Raw genomic sequence first — 21701 nt, 5'->3', positions numbered from 1 at the left:
CAGAGAAAATACTGCTTTTGTGATCTTCTAGGATTTTTATGATTTTAGGTCTCACATTATATCTTTAATCAATTTTGAATTTGTTATTGTGTATGGTGTAAGAAAGTGGTCAAGTCTCATTCTTTTGAGGGTCACTGTCCAGTTTTCCCAATTACATTGGATTTACCCAGTGGGTATTCATTTCTGTTTTGTTGAAGATTAATAAACATATAATTGTGGACTTATTTCTGGGTTTCTTATTCTATTCCATTGGTCTACGTGTCTATTTCTGTGCCATTTCTACTTTATTTTGATAACTACAATTTGTAGTATAACTTGGAGTCGGGAATTGTGTTTTGCTTTTGTTTTGTTTTGTTTTCAAGATTTCTTTGGCTCTTTGGGGTTCCTTCATGTTTCGGTACAAATTTAGAATTGTTTATTCCAGTTCTGTGAAAAATGCTTTTAGTATTTTGATAAGGATTACGTTAAATGCATAGAGTGCTCTGAATAGGATGGATATTTTTAACAATATTTGTTATTCAAATCCATGAACATGGAATGTCTTTCCATTTCATTCTGTTGTGTTCAATTTTATTCTCTGTTTTTAATCCTATTTTACTTTTCCTTCCTTTCCCTTATGTTCATCAGTTTTGTTTCTTAAATTTCATGTATACGTGAAATAATATAGTTGTCTTTCTCTGACTGATTTATTTTGATTAGCATAATGCACTCTAGTTCTATCCACATTGTGGATAGATAGGCAAAATTTCATTTTTTTATGTCAGAGTAATATTTCATTGTATAGATATAGCACATCTTCTTTATCTACTCAGCTACTGTGGATAGTGTTGCCATAAACATTGGGGTTAGTGTGCCCCTTTGAATCACTTTTTTCTGTATCCTTTGGATAAATACTTAATAGTGCAATTGCTGAGACATATAAGAGACTCTTAACTACAGAGAACAAACTGAGGGTTGCTGGAGGGGAGGAGAGAGAAGGGATGGGGTAATTAATGGACATTAAGGAGGTGACATGACATAATGAGCATTGGGTGTTATATGCAACTGATGAATCACTAAATTATACCCCAGATTTAATAATACACTTTATGTTAACAAACTTGAAATTAAATAAAACAAAAATTTTTTAAAGTATATAGACATTTTTTAATCATTTATTTATTTACTTATTTATTTTCATTGTTTTTGTACCACACCCAGTGCTCCATGCAATCTGTGCCCTCTCTAATACCCACCACCTGGTTCCCCCAACCTCCCACCCCCCACCTCTTCAAACCCTTCAGATTGTTTTTCAGAGTCCATAGTCTCTTATTGTTCACCTCCCTTTCCAATTTCCACCAACTCCCTTCTCCTAACTCCCCATGTCCTCCATGCTATTTGTTATGTTCCACAAATAAGTGAAACCATATGATAATCGACTCTCTCTGCTTGACTTATTTCACTCAGCATAATCTCTTCCAGTCCCATCCATGTTGCTACAAAAGTTGGGTGTTCATCCTTTCTGATGGAAGCATAATACTCCATAGTGTATATGGACCACATCTTCCTTATCCATTCGTCCGTTGAAGGGCATCTTGGTTCTTTCCACAGTTTGGCAACCGTGGCCATTGCTGCTATAAACATTGGGGTACACATGGCCCTTCTTTTCACTCCATCTGTATCTTTGGGGTAAATACCCAGTAGTGCAATGGCAGGGTCATAGGGAAGCTCTATTTTTAATTTCTTAAGGAATCTCCGCACTGTTCTCTAAAGTGGCTGCACCAACTTGCATTCCCACCAACAGTGTAAGAGGGTTCCCCTTTCTCCACATCCCCTCCAACACATGTTGTTTCCTGTCTTGCTAATGTTGGCCATTCTAACTGGTGTAAGGTGATATCTCAATGTGGTTTTAATTTGAATCTCTCTGATGGCTAGTGATGATGAACATTTTTTCATGTGTCTGATAGCCATTTGTATGTCTTCATTGGAGAAGTGTCTGTTCATATCTTCTGCCCATTTTTTGATATGATTATCTGTTTTGTGTGTGTTGAGTTTGAGGAGTTCTTTATAGATCCTGGATATCAATCTTTTGTCTGTACTGTCATTTGCAAATATCTTCTCCCATTCCGTGGGTTGCCTCTTTGTTTTCTTGACTGTTTCCTTTGCTGTGCAGAAGCTTTTGATTTTGATGAAGTCCCAAAAGTTTATTTTGGCTTTTGTTTCCTTTGCCTTTGGAGACATATCTTGAAAGAAGTTGCTGTGGCTGATATCGAAGAGATTACTGCCTATGAATCGCTAAGGAAATGTTGAAAAACAAAAATAAAATTGGGGGCATCACATTACCTGATTTTGAGCTTTACTACAAAGCTGTGATCACCAAGACAGCATGGTACTGGCATAAAAACAGACACATAGACCAGTGGAACAGAGTAGAGAGCCCAGATATGGACCCTCAACTCTATGGTCAGTTAATCTTCGACAAAACAGGAAAAAATATACAGTGGAAAAAAGACAGTCTCTTCAATAAATGGTGCTGGGAAAACTGGGCACCTATATGTAGAAGAATGAAACTCAACCATTCTCTTACACCGTACACAAAGATAAACTCAAAATGGATAAAAGACCTCAACGTGAGACAGGAATCCATCAGAATCCTAGAGCAGAAGTATATAGACATTTTAACAATGTTTATTTTTCCAATCCATGAGCATGGAATGGTCTCCCATCTTTTTGTGTCTTCTTTGATTTCTTTCATGAGTGTTCTATAGTTCCTCGAGTACAGATCCTTTACCTCTTTGGTTAGATTTATTCCCAGGTTATGGTTCTTGGTACTATAGTAAATGGAATCGATTCTTTAACTTCCCTTTCTGTGTTTTCATTGTTAGTGTATAAGAAAGCAAATGATTTCTGTACATTGACTTTGTATCCTGCCACATTACTAAATTGCTGTATGAGTTCTACTAGTTTGGGAGTAGAGTCTTTTGGGTTTTCCATATAAAGTATCCTGTCATCTGCAAAGAAAGAGAGTTTGACTTCTTCATTGCCAGTTTGGATACCTTTTATTTCTCTTAGTTGTCTGATTGCTGTTGCTAGGACTTCGTTGAATAGGAGTGCTGAGAGTGGGCATCCTTATCGTGTTCCTGATCTCAAGGGGAAGGCTGTCAGCTTTTTCCCATTGAGGGTGATATTTGCTGTGGGTTTTTCATAGATAGATTTTATGAAGCTGAGGAATATTCCCTCTATCCTTATACTTTAAGGCGTTTTAATTGGGAAAGAATGATGGATTTTGTAAAATGCTTTTTCTGCATCAATTGAGAGGACCATGTGGTTCTTCCCTCTTCTCTTATTGATTTGTTCTATCACATTGATTGATTTGTGAATGTTGAATCACCCTTGCAACCTAGGGATGCATCCCACCTTGTCATGGTGGAGAACCTTTTTAATATACTGTTGGATCACATTAGATAGGATCTTGTTGAGAATCTTAGCATCCATATTCATTAGTGATACTGGTCTGAAATTCTCCTTTTTGGTGGGGTCGTTGCCTGGTTTGGGGACCAGGGTAATGCTGGTTTCATAAAAAGAGTCTGGAAGTTTTCCTTCTGCTTAAATGTTTTGAAACAGCTTCAGGAGAATAGGTATTATTTCTTCTTTGAAAGTTTGGTAGAATTCCCCAGGGAATCCATCAGGTCCCGGGATCTTGTTTTTTTGGGGGGGAGGTTTTTGATCACTGCTTCAATCTCATTACTAGATACTGGTCTAATCATGTTGTCAGTTTCTTCCTGATTCAGTTTTGGAAGTTTATAGGTTTCCAAGAATGCATCCATTTCTTCCAGGTTCCTTAACGTATTAGCATATAGCTGTTGATAATTTCTGATGACTTTTTCTATTTCTTTGGTGTTAGTCATGATCCCTCCCCTTTCATTCATAATTTATTAATTGGGATCCTCTCTCTTTTCTTTTGGATTAGTTTGGCCAGTGTTTTATAGATCTTAAAATTCTTTTGAAGAACCAGCTTCTGGTTTCATTGATGTGTTCTACTATATCTCTAGTTTCTATCTCTGCTCTAATCTTGATTATTTCTCTTCTTATGCACAAGGTTGACTTAATTTGTTTTTGAGTCTCCAGTTCTTCAAAGTATAAAGAGACCTGGTGTATTCTGGATTTTTTGAATTTTTTGATGGAGGCTAGGATAACTATGTATTTCCCCCTTAGGACCGCCTTTGCTGTATCCAATTGGTTTTGGACCAAAGTGTCTTCATTCTCATTGGTGTCCATGAATTGTTTAAGCCTTCTTTGATTTCCTAGTTGATCCAAACATTCTTGAGCAGTATGGTCTTTAGCTTCCAAGTGTTTGAATTCCTTCCAAACTTTTTCTTGTGGTTGAGTTCCACTTGCAAAGCACTGTGGTCTAAGAATATGCAGGGAATAATCTCAATGTTTTGGTGTTGATTGAGCCCTGATTTGTGACCCCGTATGTGATCTATTCTGGAGAAAGTTCCATGCACAGTTGAGAAGAATGAGTATTCTGTTGTTTTACTTTGGAATGTTCTGTATATATCTATGAAGTCCATGTGGTCAAGTGTATCATTCACTGCTCTTGTTTCTTTTTTGATTTTCTGCTTAATGACCAGTCTATTGCTGGAAGTGGCCTATTAAGATCCCCTACAATTAATATATTCATATCAATAGGACTCTTTATTTTGATTAACAGTTGGCTTATGTAGTTCGCTGCTACCATGTTGGGGGCATAAATATTTAAAATTGTTAGATCTTCTTGGTGGATAGACCCTTTAAGAATGATGCAGTGTCCTTCTGTATCTCTCACTACAGCTTAAAATCTTTAGCTTAAAATCTAATTTATCTCGTATGAGAATCACTACCCCAGCTTTCTTTTTAGGCCCATTGGTATGAAAGATGGTTCTCCATCACTTCACTCTAAGTCTGGATGCATCTTTAGGTTCAAAATATGTCTCTTGTAGACATCATATGGATGAATCCTATCACTTTATCCAATCTACAACCCTGTGCCAGTTTATGGGAACATTTAAGCCATACATGTTGAGTGATTATTGAAAGATAAGTTTTTATTGACATCATGTTGCTTGTGAAGTCCTTGTTTCTACACTAGATTGTCTCTCTAAATTTCTTTTATATGTCACTCTTGGATTCTTTCTTCTTTTATAGAAACCCCGACTTTAATATTTCTTGTTGTGCAGGCCTGGTGGTTACATACTCTTTTAAACCTTGCCAGTCTTGGAAGCTCTTTATCTCTCCATCCATTCTGAATGTTATCCTTGCTAGATAAAATATTCTTGACTGCATGTTCTTCTCATTTGACGCCCTGAATATGTCTTGCCAGCCCTTTCTGGCTTGTCAGGTTTCTGTATAGAGGTCTGATGTTATTCTTTTTTTTTTTTTTTGAGATTATTTATTTATTTATTTGACAGAGAGAGATCACAAGTAGGCCGAGAGGCAGACAGAGAGAGAGGAAGAAGCAGGCTCCTTGCCAAGCAGAGAGCCCAATGAGGGACTCAATCCCAGGACCCTGAGATCATGACCTGAGCCGAAGGCAGAGGCTTAACCCACTGAGCCACCAGGCTCCCCTAGGTCTGATGTTATTCTATGTCCTTCCCTTTGTATGTAAGGAATCTCTTCTCCCTAGCTGCTCTTAAGACATCTTCTCTGGATATATGACTTGTGAATTGCACAATTAAGTGTCTGGAGGTCTTTTTATCCTTGTTGAGAAAGAGAAAAAAAAGAAAAAAAAACAGCCAAAATGAGCCCTAAAGGTAAGGTTTATAAAGTACATAGACAAAAACGAACCGATAAAAAGACTGACAAAAGTATGGGCGCTTGGGTGCCTCAGTGGGTTAGGCCTCGGCCTTCAGCTCAGGTCATAGTCTCAGGGTCCTGGGATAGAGGTCTGCATAGAGCTCTCTGCTCAGTGGGGGCCTGCTCCCCCCACCTTTTTCCTGCCTCTCTGCTTACTTGTGATCTCTCTCTATGTCAAATAAATAAATAAAATCTTTTTTTAAAGAAAGACTGACAAAAGCAAAAGAAGAGAAAAAAGGAAAAGAAAAGAAAAACCCAGGCAAAATGAACCCCACGAATAAGATTTATATAGTCAAAAACAAAGACAAATACACAGAAATACTAACAGAAGAATAAGATGGGAAGGTGGTTAGAAACGCTTCATGTGGGTGAGGAAGGTTATTTCAGTTCTTCCTTTTTATATCTTGTTATCTTTGTCAAAGGACTCAGCTTTCCAGAGATACGGGGAAATTAATACTGGTTTATATATAGGAGCAGTATTGAATAGGGAAAAAGGATTACCTTGAAGCTTATATCTGTATATATTAAAAAGAAAAAGAAACACAAGTATATGTATGAAAAAAAGTTCACGTTAAAAAGTTATTATGTAATATGTTGTATTAAACATCTATTTATAATGGGAAGTAGGATAAAAAAAGAAAAGAAGAATTATTGTGAGAACAATGTTTTAAAAAGTTGTATCTATGAAATATACAGGTTTGGGGGCAATACCGGGAGATTAATATATTGTTTTCCCCCGATGTTGGGGTTTTACAGCTTTATGGAAACCTTGTGGTTATTGTACTCTTCTTCTTTTGGCTTGCCTTCTGAGGAAGGGGCCTGCCGCATTGTTTTTCAGTCAATCTTGCTTGGACTGCATTGCCCTGGCCCCGATTAAGGGGCTTGGCTCTGTGGAAACCGGTTTTTCAGGCTTTTGTTCTCTGGAAGTTTTTGTTCTTTGGTAGTTTTTGCAGCTTTTTGGAGGGTTAATGCAAAGTAAATTGTCTGCACCCAGACCTCTGCCTCAGAGAGAAACCTCAGTCTGCTCCTTTCTGGATGGTCCAGAACACACAAACCCCCTCTCTGCAAACTCCACTGAACACTGCAACCTCCCTCAGGTGGTGTGCATTCCTAGCCACAGTCTCAATGGTCGCCCATGGACCCCACTTTTCTCTGTAACCCTGTGCCACTAAAACTCTGAGTGATATTCGTTGGGGCAAGACAATCTTGGTGGCTGCCATTGCCCGGACTGTTTTCTGGAGACCATGCCCATACCAGGTGCGTTCAGTCCTGGCAGTGGCACAGTTTGTGGAAGGCTGCAAGTCTAGGGACCTTGGGCAAGAGCCTGCACTGGGCACTCTCAGGTGCAGACAGGGGTGTGTGGCCCCAGTGGTGGTGCAAACAACAGAAAGCCGTGAGCTCAGGGACCACTGCCAGGAGCCCCCACCAGGCTCTCTCACGCATCGATGCGTGCTGAGTGTGACCACCATGGGACCGTGGGCTTAGGTCCATGCCTGTGGCCACCCAATTCCACCACTTCCCCTTAAGATCCTATATTCTTTTTGAGAACTTTTTAAAATCTTTTTTTTAAAGATTTTATTTATTTATTTGACAGACAGAGATCACAAGTAGGCAGAGAGGCAGGTAGAGAGAGAGGAGGAAGAAGGCTCCCCGCGGAGCAGAGAGCCCAATGCGGGGCTCGATCCCAGAACCCTGGGATTATGACCTGAGCTGAAGGCAGAGGCTTTAACCCACTGAGTCACCCAGGCGCTCCTCTTTTTGAGAACTTTTAACCAGACTCCAAGTTAATGCTTGTCCCCAAGCCCAGGACACCTTCATATTGGGGTATTACTTGCCAATGGGTTGCTTCTGGTGGCTTCCTCCCCGTTCTGTTTGTCCTCTGATATGGGTCTGAGTGCTCCCACTTCACTTTACCTCTTCACTGATGATCTCCTGCTCCCCCAGAGGTTCAGAAGTGTATAATCTTATATCTCAGGCTGATTTCATGGGTGCTCAGAGTGTTCTGGTAGATATTTAGCTCAATTCAGGGTGTAAAGTTTCACAGGTGAGGTAAACACAACACTAGGCGAGGTAGGCACAAGGAAAGATATATTAAAGGCACTCTCCGGTGAAGTTTCAGGGCTCAGGAGAAGGGGAACCAGGAAAGTCTCACAGGAGGGGGTGGGCACCCTCGGGCAAGGTTCTGTGGCTCTGGAAAGCAGACTCAGGGAAGTCGCACTGGGAGGGAGTTGGCGGGGTTCTTTTATTGGGCCAAGGTAGGGCATGGGCTCACATGCATATATGGTAGGGTGTTTGGTGATAGGAGGGCATGGGGTGAGGGTTCCTGATACTTCTGTTTCCTGCATAGGTATCGGGTTACCTATAGAGACGTGACCTGGGCATACATCCTTTTGGCGGGAGAGTCAAGGGTTAAGAAAAGGGGGGTGGAGGAGGTTGGAAGACAGCGGCCTCCAGCGGTCATTTCTATTGTTCCTCCTGCACTCCTGGAGCCCGCTGACCCAACACAGGGGACTGGTTGAAACAGGGTCTTCCTTCTTCTCCATCATCTTGCCCCTCCTTTCCTATTAATGTAAATTTAAAACACAAGCAGAAAAGAAACTACATTACATATATCACATTCATACCACATATATGGACACATTTCAGAAAGACTATACAGTGCCTTAAGGTGCAGTGAGTAACGAGACTGAAAGATGGGGGATAAAAAAGAAATATAGAAACTGAGGGGCCTCACAGAACTTGATGAAGAAAGGTGTCATAAACTGAGGAGAGTGGTTTAAAATTTTCATCTTCTGCCTCCTCTAGGTTAGTAGATCTGTTTTTCCTGGACCCCATCAAAACTCTCACCTCCCACATTACACATAGGACATCTGGTTTTGGGCTCGTAAGAGCAGCAACTCTGTCAAGCACAACCTTAGAGACTGTGGCTAGGGTTCATCAGATAATAGAGCTCCCCACTCTTTTTCAATAAATGGATTTGAATAAGCGGCACACAAACACAATGTAAGGCCCAAAACTACATTTCCCAGAGATCTCTAGGTGAATTTAACTCAACTCTGAGGGCGAAGCATTTTAGAAACTGGGAAGGGCTTTCCTGACTACTTCCTGTACTGGTGCTGGAAGTGGGAAGACTGCAGTCAGCCTGGTTCCTTGTTATTAGTCCTAGTGGAGATTGGTAAGTGACTTGTTTATGCTTTGAAATTGGGGTTTAATCCTGTCTTAAATGTGAGTCTGGAGGACTAGACATGATATTCTCCTGAATTTCAGGTCTTATGGTGGTTCAGAAAGTTTGGTTAACACATATTTTGAATCCTTATGTTATACCTACTATACAGCATATAAAATAACAGACACTTGATTTAAACTGTCTTAGTTATAGGGGTTATAGTCACAGCCACATCACAAACTAGCTGTGAGGACGTGGGCAAGTCACTCTGTATCTCTAAAAGTCAGTTGGTACATCAGTAAAATAGAGGTAACAAGGGAGTTTACTTAGGATTGTTGTGTGGATTAAAGATGTGTATAAAAGCTAATATGTACAGTGACTGCTTCAGGGATTTCCCTCTTGGATAATTGAAAGAGTGATTTCCACCTCCTCTGTCCCCAACTCGCCATGTCCCAAAGAGCTCAGCCCTATAGGCAACAAATTCATATTTCCAGCTCCTCCTGCATTAGCTGGTCAGAAATTCTCTAATAATCCCAAATGTCCAGGGAGGCTAGGTTGCACTGTCTGCAATGTTTAAGGGGATTCCTGAAGAAAGGTCCATCTTGTTGGAAAGAAGATTAGAGGGGAGGTTCTTAGGAGCCATAATGACAGGAATAACCTCCTTCACTGTTGGCACTGAGCACAGCGGTACAGAATTCCATAGGAGAGAGGAACCTGCTGAAGCAGACAGCCCCAGGAGCAAGGGACCCATTGAACTATCTACTCTGGACACTTCTTCCAGACTTTGACATGATTTCCACAACATATCTGTTGGCTCTTTTTAAATAAACTTCTCTTTCCCTTCACAAGGCCCTCATTTTAGTTTCTCAATCACAAAACAGCTGGCCCTCTCTCACTCCAAAAGAAATTAACTGTCAACTATAGGCTGCATTCTATACAGAGACTTATTTTGTTTGCCCTTTATAAGTTTAAAAAGTTCAGATCCAACTTTAAAAATAGGCAGATTTTACCTTCACGTCTGAATTTCTCCTCCTGAGGAGGGCAAAAGCAAAAGAAAAACAAAACTCTCAGAACTTCCTACTTCCTGGGGCTCATTCCAACTGTATTTAACTGTACCAATTGTTTTTCCTGTATGAGGATTTCCAGTGACAGATCAAGGATGGTCTGTGGGAATGGCTTTCCTGGCAACTTCTCATTTTCCATCTGGAACATTGCTGTGTGGGCCACTTGCCCCTGGGAGTGGGCTGGGTTGTAGTGTCCTTGTGGTGGTCTTCAGAGCCAAAGCAGAATGGATAGGATGGGAAAAGAAAGGAAGGAAGAGGAAAAGAAAAGAAAAGCATATAGAAAGATAAATCATTCAAGAGCACTCCCTAAATTCTTCTATTCAACTCAGCAATTCTATTCCTGGGTACATATTCAAGAGAATTGAAAGCAGATACTGAAAAATGTACTTGAGCACAAGTACATAGGGGAATAATCTGAGGAACAGAGTGGCAAGAGTCATTGTCTGAGATTATGTAGCTCATATGGGAAAGAGTGAGAATTCTGTCTCTGCACAATAATTTTAAAATTTGATTGTACTTTGAATTTATCTGGAGGCTTTTATTTAACTTTTTAAATTTTCTCTTTTACTGAAGTAAATTGACATACAATTTTATATTAGTTTCAGGTGTACAACACAGTGATTCAAAATTTATATGTACATTGTGAGATGATCACCAAGATAAACCCAGCTGCTATATGTCACCATACAAAATTGTTACATATATTATCTATATTTCCTGTCCTGTACATTGTAATATTCCACGGTACAAATTTACTTGATTTGTACATTTGTACATTTGTACAAATTGTACATTTGTACATTTGTACAAATTTGTACAAATTGTACATTTGTACATTTACTTGATCCATTCATCTATTAATGGAAAGTTAGATTGCTTCTATATTTTGGCTATTATAAATAACTCTGCAATTAACTTCAACAAATTTTGAATTAATGTTTTCATTTTCTTCACATAAATACCCAGAAATGGAATTGCTGGATTGCATGGCAATTCTATTATTAATTTTTTTGAAGAACTACCAGACTGTACCAAAAGTGCACAAGGGTCTCTATGCTTCACATCTTAATCTACACTTGCTTTCTTTTTTTAAAGTAAGCTCTATGCCCAATGTGCAGCTTGAACACATGACCCCAAGATCAAGAGTCACATGTTCTAATGACTGAGACAGCCATGTGCCCCAACACTTGCTATTTCTTGCCTTTTTTTTTTTGATACTAGCCATTCTGACAGGTGTGAGGTGATATCTCATTGTGGTTTTGATTTGTATTTCCCTGATGATTAGTGATGTTAAGCATCTTTTCATGTGTCTGTTGACCATCTGTGTGTCTTTGTAAACATGTCTATTCAGAGCCTCTGCCTATTTTTTAATTGGGTTGTTTGTTCATTTGTTTTTGATGATGAGCTTGTGAGTTATTTATGTATTATATATTAACCCCTTAGTAGCTATATCATTTGCAAATATTTTCTCCTATTCAGTAGGTTGCCTTAATTTTGTTGATAGTATTCTTTGCTGTTAAAAATTTTGGGGGGCGCCTGGGTGGCTCAGTGGGTTAAGCCGCTGCCTTCGGCTCAGGTCATGATCCCAGGTCCTGGGTTCGAGCCCCACATCGGGCTTTCTGCTCGGAAGGGAGCCTGCTTCCTCCTCTCTCTCTGCCTGCCTCTCTGCCTACTTGTGATTTCTCTCTGTCAAATAAATAAATAAAATCTTTAAAAAAAAAATTTTGGGCTAGGACGCCTGGGTGGCTCAGTTGGTTAAGCTGCTGCCTTCGGCTCAGGTCATGATCCCAGGGTGCTGGGATTGAGTCTCCCATTGGGCTCCTTGCTCGGCAGGGAGCCTGCTTATCTCGCTGCCTCTGCCTGCCACTCTGCCTGTTTGTGTGTACTCCCTGTCTCTTTGACAAATAAATAAATAAAATCTTTAAAAAAATTTTTTTGGCTGATGTAGTCTCATTTGTTTATTTTTGCTTTTGTTGCCAATGCCTGAAGAAACAGATCAAAAAAATATTGTGCAAACCAATGGCTAAGAACTGACTGTGAATGCTTTCTTATAGTAGTTTTATGGTTTGGGGTCCCACATTTAAGTCCATTTTAAGATTATTTTTATGTATATTATAAGAAAGTGGTCCAGTATCATTCTTTTGCATGTGGCTATTATAAATAATTCTGCAGTAAACATAAGCATGTATGTATCTTTTCAATTAGTGTTTTTGTTTTCTTTGGCTAAATACTGAGTAGTAGAATTACTGGATCCCATCATAATTCTATTTTAAATTTTTTGAGACACCTCAAAACCTCATTGTTTTCCATAGTAGCTGTTCTAGCTTACTTTCTGACCAACAGTGCAAGAGGGTTCTTTTTCTCCACATCCTTTGTAACTATCATTATTTCTTTTATTTTTTATTTTAGGTGTTAGAATGGCTAAAATAAAATGTTAGAATGGCTAAAATAAAAAATAAAATAAAATAAAATAAAATGCTGTTTTGATCTACACTTCCCTGATACTAGTGATGTTGAGTGTCTTTTCATGTGTCTGTTGGGCATCTTTATGTCTTCTTTGGAAACATGTCTATTTAGGTCCTCTGCCTACTTTTTAACTGGATTTTTTTTCATTTGTTTTTGATAATGAGCTTGTGAGTTCTTTACATATTTTGTACACTAATCCCTATCAGTTACTGATGTCCAAGAGCTGAATGAATTGCCATAGATTTATGTATATTAATTTTGTATATTACAACCCTACTGAATTCATTTATTAATTCTAATAGGCGTTTATTTGGTGGAGTCTGTAGAATTTTGTGTATAAATATTATGTTTTCTGCAAATAGTAACATTTTATTTGTTATTTCCACTTAGATTCTTTTTTTCATTTATTTTCTTCTCTGACACTATTGCTAGAACTTACAATGCTATGTTGAATTAAAGTGGCAACTGTGGGCATCCTTGTCTTACTCCTGATCTTAGAGGAAAAGGTTTTCATCTTTTCCCCATGGAGTATGATGTTAGCTGTTGCTTGGTCATACATGTTCTATATTATGTTGAGATATGTTCCTTCTATACTCAGGTTGTTGAGAGATTTTGTCATAAATCACAGTTGAATTTTATCAAATGCTTTTTTCTGTATATATTAAGATGAAAATATGATTTTTATCCTTTTATGTTAATATGGTACATTACTATGATTCATTTGTGAATGTTGAATAATCCTTTCATCTCTGGAATAAATCCCAGTCGATCACGGTGATGATCCTTTTAATGTATCATTGAGTTTGTTTTGCTGATATTTTTTAGGATTTTTGCATTTTTGTTCATCAGGAATACTAGCCTATACTTTTCCGTTTTTTGTGGTGTCTTTCCCTGGTCTTGGGATCAGGATAATATTGGTGTCCTTTAATGATTTTGGAAGCATTCCTCTTCATTCGTTTGGAAAATTTTCACCAGGATAGGTATTGACTTTTCTTTATTTTCTTATATATATTTTTGTAAGCATTGTCTATAATTGTGGGGAACAGAATCAATAAACAAAGATATTATAAATTTCCCTTGACTAAAATAAAACAGACAAAAAATTAATCATAATTTAGGATTAGAAGATCTCATTGTATTTCATAAAAAGAAAGAATATCAGTAAAAATTAAGCTTTCTAAAATAAAACCAATTAAAGATTAAAAAATTGTTTTCAAGAGAAATATTTTTGTGAATGTTTTTACTCATAGGAAATTTAGGGTCTCACCTCCAATCCTACATCAAAACAAATTTCTTTTTTGACATTAATTTTTTTTATTAAGTTCAATTAGCCAACATATAACACATCATTAGTTTTTGATGTAATGTTCAGTGCTTCATCAGTTCTGCATAACACTCAGTGCTCACTCTATCACATGGCTTTTTTAATACCCATCACCCTGTTATCCCATCCACCCCCTCCCTCTGCAACCCTCTTCTTTAAATATTTGGTAGCATTTATCTTTGAAGCTATCTGGTCCTGAGCTTCTGTTTATTTGGAGGGTTTTTTTTTTTTTAATTCAATTTCATCGATAGTAATAGGTCTACTCAGATTTTCCATTTCAGCTGACTCAGTCCTGGAAGAGAGTATGTTTCTAGGAATTCATCCATTTCTTCTAGCTTGTCCCACTGGTTGGCAGGCAATTGCTCAAAGTAGTCTCTTATTACTCTTTGTTTATTTATCAGTTGTAACTTCTCTCCCATTTCTGATTTTACTTATTTGGGCACTCTCTCTCTTTTTCTTTTTGTTAAATCTGGCTAAATGTTTGTAATTTTGTTTATCTTTTCAGTAAAACAACTCCTACTTTCACTGATTTTTAAAAATTTTTTAGTCTCTATTTTATTTATTTTCTTGCTAATTTTTATTTCCTTCCTTCTATTAACTTTGGACTTTGTCCTTTTTCTAGTTCCTTCAGATGTAAGGTTGATTGTTTATTTAAGTTTTTTGTTGTTGTTTTTTTTTAATCTCGGGATAGGCCTGTATTGCAGTAAACTTTCCTAATAGAACTGTTTTTGCTGCATCTCAGAGGTTTTGAAATATTTTGTTTCCATTTTCATTTGTCTTGAGTTTTAATATGATTTCTTCTGACTTTTTTTTTTTATGGACCCATGTTGTTTAACCTCACATGTTTGTATTTTTTTTAAAGGTTTCTTCTTGTAATTGATTTCAAGTGGTCAGGAAAGATAGTTGATATGACTTCAGTCTTCTTAAACTTACTGAGAGTTGTTTGCAGCCTAAAATGCAATCTGTCCTTGTGAATGTTCTTTGTGCACTTGAAAAATATGTATTCTGCTGTTTTTGATGGAATATTCTATCTGTATCTAAGTGCTCCAGCTAATATGTCATTTAAGGCCAAAGTTTCCTTATTGATTTTCTCTCCAGATGGTTGATTCATTGATGTTAGTGAAATGTTTAAAATCTCCTGTTATTATTGCATGACTGTCAGTTCCTCACTTTATGTCTGTCAGTATTGTTTTATGTATTTTGGTGCTTCTAAGTCCAGTGTGTAGATATTCATTTTATAGGTTCTTGTTGTATTGATCCCTTTATCATTATGTAATGCACTTTTTTGGTCTCATTACACTCGTTTTAAGATCTATTTTTTCTGATATAATTATTGCTAGCCCAGTTTCCTTTTTATTTCCCTTTACATGTAATATCTTTTTATGTCCCATTACTTTTAGACTTTTTTTTCTTTTTAAAGATTTATTTATTCATTTTAGAGAGAGAGAAAGAAAGCAGGGGGGAGGGACAAGGTGTGGGGAGAGTCTTAAGCTGATTCCATGGGGAACCAGGAACCTAATGTGGGGCTAGATCTCACTGCCTTGAGATCATGACATAAACTGAAACCAAGAGTTGGGTGCTTAACTGACTGTGCCACCAAGGTGCCCCATAATTTTGTGTGTTTTTTCTAAGAATTTATTCTTTTCTTTTTTTAAAATTATATTCAGTTAGCCAACATTAGCATCATTAGTTTTTGATATAGTGTTCACTGATTCATTAGTTCCATATAACACCCAGTGCTCATCACAACACGTGCCCTCCTTAATACCCATAACCTGGTTACCTAATCCTCCCATGCCCTTCCCCTCTGAAACCCTCAGTTTGTTTCCTGGAGTCCATAGTCTCTCATGGTTTGTCTCCCTCTCTGATTCGCCCAGCCACCTTCTGTTTTCCCTCCCTTCCCCTATGGTCGAGTGAAACCATATGGTAATTGTCTTTCTCTGATTGACTTATTTCACTTGGCAGAATCCCCTCCAGTTACATCCATGTCGATGGAAATGGTGGGTATTTATCCTTTCTGGTGACTGAGAAATATTCCATTGCATATATGTAACATATCTTCTTTATCCATTCATCTGTTGAAGGGCATCTCAGCTCCTTCCACAGTTTGGCTATGGTGGAATTGCTGCTATGCATATTGGGGCATATCTGCCCCTTCTTTTTACTACACCTGTATCTGGGATAAATACCCAGTAGTGCAATTGCTAGGTCATAGGGAACTCTATTTTCAATTTTTTTGAGGATCTCCATACTGTTTTCCACAGTGGCTGTATCAGCTGGGATTCCCACCTACAATGTAAGGAGGGTGTCCCTTTCTCCTCATCCAGGCCAACATTTGTTGATTCCTGCCTTATTGATTTTAGCCATTCTAACTGGCATAAGGTGATATTTCATTGTGGTTTTGATTTGTATTTCCCTGATGGCTAATGATGATGAACATTTTTTCATGTGTCTGTTAGTCATTTGCATGTCTTCTTTGGAGAAGTGTCTGTTCACATCTTCTGCCCATTTCTTACCCGGATTATTTGTTTTTTGGGGTGTTGAGTATGAAAAGTTCTTTATAGATCTTGGATAACAACCCTTATCTGTAATGTTATTTGCAAATATCTTCTCCCATTCCATGGGTTACCTCTTAGTTTTGTTGACTGCTTCCTTTGCCGTGCAGAAGCTTTTGAGCTTGTTGAAATCCCAAAAGTTCATTTTTGCTTTTGCTTTCCTTGCCTTTGGAAACGTGTCTTGAAAGAAGTTGCTGTGGCTGATGTTGAAGAGGTTACTGTCTATATTCTCCTCTAGGATTATGATGGAGTCCTGTCTCACTTTGAGGTCTTTAATCCATTTGAGTTTATCTTTGTGTATGGTGTAAGAGAGTAGTCTAGTTCCATTCTTCTGCATGTGACCGTCCAATTTTCCTATCACCATTTATTGAAGAGATTGTTTTTTCCATTGGATGTTCTTTTCTGCTTTGTTGACAGTTGACCAGACAGTTGAGGATCCATTTCTAGGTTCTCTACTCTGTTTCATTGGTCTGTGTGTCTGTTTTCATGCCAGTACCATGCTGTCTTGGTGATCATAGCTTTGTAATAAAGCTTGAAATCAAGCAACGTGATGCCCCCAGCTTTGTTTTTCTTTTTCAACATTCCCCTGGCAATTAGGGTTCTTTCTGGTTCCATACACATTTTAGGATTGTTTTAGCTCATTGAAAAATATCAGTGGTATTTTAATAGGAATGGCATTGAAAGTGTAAATTGTCCTGGAGAGCATAGACATTTTAACAATGTTTATTCTTCTGATCCGTGAGCATGGAATGTTTTTCCATCTTTTTGTGTCTTCCTCAATATTTTTCATAAGGGTTCTGTAGTTTCTAGATCCTTTAGCTCTTTTGTTAGGTTTATTCCTAGGGAATCTTATGGTTTCGGTGCTGTTGTAAATGGAATCGATTCCTTAATTTCTTTTTTTACAGCTTAATTCTTACTATATAGAAAAGCAATTGATTTCTGTGCATTGGTTTTGTATCCTGTCACATTACTGAATTGCTGTGAGTTCTAATAGTTTGGGGGTGGAGTCTTTTGGGTTTTCCACATAAAGTATCATTTCATCTGAAGAAAGAGAGTTTGACTTCTTCTTTGCCAATTTGAATACATTTTATTTCCTTTTGTTGTCTGATATCTGTTTCTAGGACTTCCAATACTATTTTGAACAATAGTGCTAAGAGTGGGCCTCCCTGTCATGTTCTTGACCTTAAGGGAAAAGCTTTCAGCTTTTCTGCATTGAGAATGATATTCACTGTGGGCTTTTCATAGATAGTTTTTATGATATTAAGTAATGTTCCCTCTGTCTCTATAATCTGAAAAGTTTTACTCAGGAAGGGATGTGGTCGAGGGGCGCCTGGGTGGCTCAGTGGGTTAAGCCGCTGCCTTCGGCTTGGGTCATGATCTCAGGGTCCTGGGATCAAGTCCCACATCGGGCTCTCTGCTCAGCAAGAAGCCTGCTTCCCTCTCTCTCTCTCTCTCTGCCTTCCTCTCCGTCTACTTGTGATCTCTCTCTGTCAAATAAATAAATAAAATCTTTAAAAAAAAAAAAGGAAGGGATGTGGTATTTTGTCAAATGTTTTTTCTGGATCAATCGAGAGGATCATATGGTTCTTGTCTTTTATTAATGTGATCTTTCACGTTGATTGATTTGTGAATGTTGAACCATGCTTGCTTGCCAAGAATAAATCCCACCTAGTCATGTTGGATAACCCTTTTAATGTACTATTGGATTCTATTGGCTAGGGTCTTGGTGAGTATTTTGGCACCTGTGTTCATCAGGGTTATTTGTCTGCAATTCTCCTTTTTGATGGGTCTTTGTTTTGAGATCAGGGTAATGCTGGCCTCGTAGAGACTGGAAGTTTTCCTTCTGTTTCTATTTTTTGAAGCAGCTTCAGTAGAATAGGTATTATTTTTTCTTTAAATGTTTGGTAGAATTCTACTGGGAAGCCATCTGGCCCCGGACTCTTGTTTTTTGGAGGTTTTTAATTACTGCTTCAATTTCGTTACTGGTTATTGTTCTATATAGATTGTGTATTTCTTCCTGTTTCAGTCTTTGTAGTTTCCAGGAAGGTATCCATTTCTTCCAGGCTGCTTAATTTGTTGACATTTAGTTGCTGGTAATAATCTCTAATAATTGTTTCTATGTACTTAGTTGTGTTAGTTGAGATCTCAACCCTTTCAGTCATGATTTTATTAATTTGGGGTTTATTTTTCTTTTCTTTTGGGTAAGTCTGGCCAGAGGTTTATTGATCTTATAAATTCTTTCAAAGAACCAGCTTCTAGTTTCTTTGAGCTTTCTACTATTTTTCTGGTTTCTATTTCATTGATTTCTGCTCTAGTCTTTGTTATTTCTCCTCTCCTGCTTGGTTAAGGCTTTATTTGCTGTTCTTCCTCTAGGTCCTTTAAGTATAAGGTTAGGTTGTGCATTTCGGATTTTTCTAGTTCTAGCCTCGAGAGGATTGGATGGCTAAATATTTCCCCCTTAGGACTGCCTTTGCAGTATCCTTGGGTTTTGGATTGATGTGTTTTCATTCTCATTGGTTTCCATTAATTAAGTTCTTCTTTGATTTTCTGGTTGACCCAATCATTCTTTAGAAGGATGGTCTTTAATTTCCAATGTTTGAATTCCTTCCATTTTGTTATTCTTGTGACTGAGTTCCAGTTTCAAAGAATTCTTGTCTGATAACATGCAGGGAATAGTCTCAATCTTTTGATATCAGTTGACACCTGATTTGTGACCCCTTATGTGATCTATTCTGGAGAAAGGACTGTGTGCACTCGAGAAGAATGATTGTTCTGTTGTTTTAGGGTAGAATATTTTGTACATATTTGTGACGTCCATCTGGTCCAACGTGTCATCAAAGCTCTTGTTTCTTTATTGATCTGCTTAGATGATCTGTCCATTTTTGTGAGTGGAGTGTTGAGGTCTTCTACTCTTAATATATTATTATCAATATGATCCTTTATTTTGGTTAACAGTTGGCTTATGTAGTTGGCTGTTCCCAAGTTGGGGGCACAGATATTTAAAATTGTTAGTTTTTCTTGTGGGATAGACCCTATAAATATGATCTCTCTTACTGCAGTCATTGGTTTAAAATCTAATTTGTCTGATATGAGAATTGCTACCCCAGCTTTCTTTTGAGGTCTGTCGGCATTAAAAATTGTTCTCCACCCCTTCACTTTCAGTTTGGATGTACTTTTAGGTTCAAAATGAGTCCCTAATAGACAGCATATGGGTGGGTCCTGTCTTTTTATCCAATCTGCAACCTTGTGCCATTTCTTAGGCCATTCATATTGATGGTATGATCCTTTATATTAAAGATATTAAAGATATGAATTTAGTGTCATCATATTGCCTGTAAGGTCCCTGTTTCCATAGGTGATCTCTGTAAATTTCTGGTTTATATTACTCTTGAGGTCTTTCTTCTTTTATAGAATCCCCTTTAATATTTCTTGCAGGGTTGGCTTGGTAGTCATATATTCTTTCAGTTTCTGCCAGTCCTGGAAGCTCTTTGTCTCTCTGTCCATTCTGAAAGATAGCCTTGCTGAATAAAGTATTCTTGACTGCTTATTCTTCTCGTTTAGTACCCTGAAAATGTTCTTCTCATTTAGTACCCTGAAAATGTCTTGCCAGCCCTTTCTGGCTTGCCATGTCTCTATGGACAGGTTTGAGGTTATTCTGATGTTTCTTCTAGTGTATGTGAGAAACCTCTTTCCCATAGCTGCTCTCAGGAGAGCTTCCTTGGTTCCAAGATTTGCAAGTTTTATTACTATATGCTGGGGTGTTGGTCTATTTTTATTGATCTTGGGAGGAGTCCTCTCTGCCTCATAGACAGGAATGCTGTTTCCTTTTCCGGATTAGGAAAGTTCTCAACTATGATTTGCTCAAATATACCCTCTAGTCCTCTCTCTCTCTCTCTTCACCCCCTTGGGATCCCAGCAATTCTGACATTGGAGTGTTTCATTGCATCATTGATCTCTCTAAGTCTGATCTCAAGGGCTTATAGCTGTTTATCCCTATCATCCTTAGCTTTCTTCTTTTCTATCAGCTTATCTTCTAAGTAAATTCATTCTTCTGCCTCATTTACCCTTGCTATTAGCATATCCAGTTTAGACTGTATCTCATTCATAGCATTTTTAAGTTTGGAATGATTAGATCTCACTTCTGCCCTTAGAGATTCTATATTGTCACTAATAGTTTTCTCAAACCTAGCTGTTGATGTCATATTGCTACCCTGAAGTCTATCTCTGACATCTTTCTTACATCCATATCCATTAAGTCTGTGGCAGAGGCCACTGTCTCTGGTTCTTTTCTTTTTTTAGAGTTCCTCCTAGTCATTCTTTTGAGGGATGTTTGAAGGAATTGTACAGCATCCAAAATATCAACCATGACCCAAGCAAGATGCAGCCTAGGAAAATTCGGAGTGGTCAGAAGCCATCTCTGAAGAAACAAACCCAAAATGAAACACAAGAATATAATTTATAAAATTTAAAACAATTTGAAAAAATTAAAATTTAAAAAAAGGAGGTGAGAGGAAGAGGAGCTATAATTTCTCAGTATGGACAAAGTGGGGTGGTTCAGTTGTTTTAGGTGTCTTTTATTCTGTTTTTTAGAGGACATTATTTCCCAAAGTTACAGGGAAATGAAAACTTGTATATATATAAAGGTAATACTGAGTAGGGGAAAAGGACTAATTGAAGCATATATCTATTAAAAAATATAGGTGTGAAGTTATAAAAGTTAAGAAGTTACAAGTTAAAAAGTTACTATGAAATATACGTTGATATATTAAACTTCTAGTTGAAATGAGAGAAAGATAAAAAGAAAAAGCAGAGAAGAAGCATAAGACAAAGAATAAAAAGAAAATGAGAGTTGTAGCTGAAAAATAAACAAGCTGTGAGACAATGACGCGAGCTCAATATACTACTTTCTTCTGGTGTTGGGATTTTACAGTTTTTTTTGGGACCATAGGGTTGTCTTCCTCTTGTTCTTCCAAACTGTTTTCTGGGGGAGGGTCCTGCCACACTGTGGCACTGTGTACTGTGACAATGCCCAAGCAGAGTTGCCCTGCCCCCTGTGTGGGAGGGGATGGTCTCCGGGGAAAACAGTTTTTTTTTTTTAGCTTTTGTTCTCTGATGGGTTTTTGTGCCTCTTTTGAGGGTTAGAGCAAAAAATGGCTGGAACAAAATCTCTGTCCCAAAGCAGAGAAATCTCAGTCTGTTCCCTTCAATAAACCCTCCAGGACACAGACTCCTTTTCTGTATGCTCTTCTAAAAATGGCCACCTCCCAAGATGTGCACCCACAAGCCACAGAGACTCTCTCAGAGGTCATCCC

General features: G+C 37.9%; 1 pseudogene; it reads left to right on the top strand.

Annotated features, from left to right (window-relative positions):
- The first annotated feature begins 8926 nt into the window (after positions 1-8926).
- The window catches only part of LOC125092827 (arylamine N-acetyltransferase 1-like), a 44920-nt pseudogene continuing 32145 nt past the window's right edge, over positions 8927-21701 (top strand).

The sequence above is a fragment of the Lutra lutra genome, chromosome 2, assembly GCF_902655055.1.
Source record: "Lutra lutra chromosome 2, mLutLut1.2, whole genome shotgun sequence".
Taxonomy (NCBI): Eukaryota; Metazoa; Chordata; class Mammalia; order Carnivora; family Mustelidae; genus Lutra; species Lutra lutra.
This window is presented reverse-complemented; position numbering and strand designations above follow the sequence as displayed.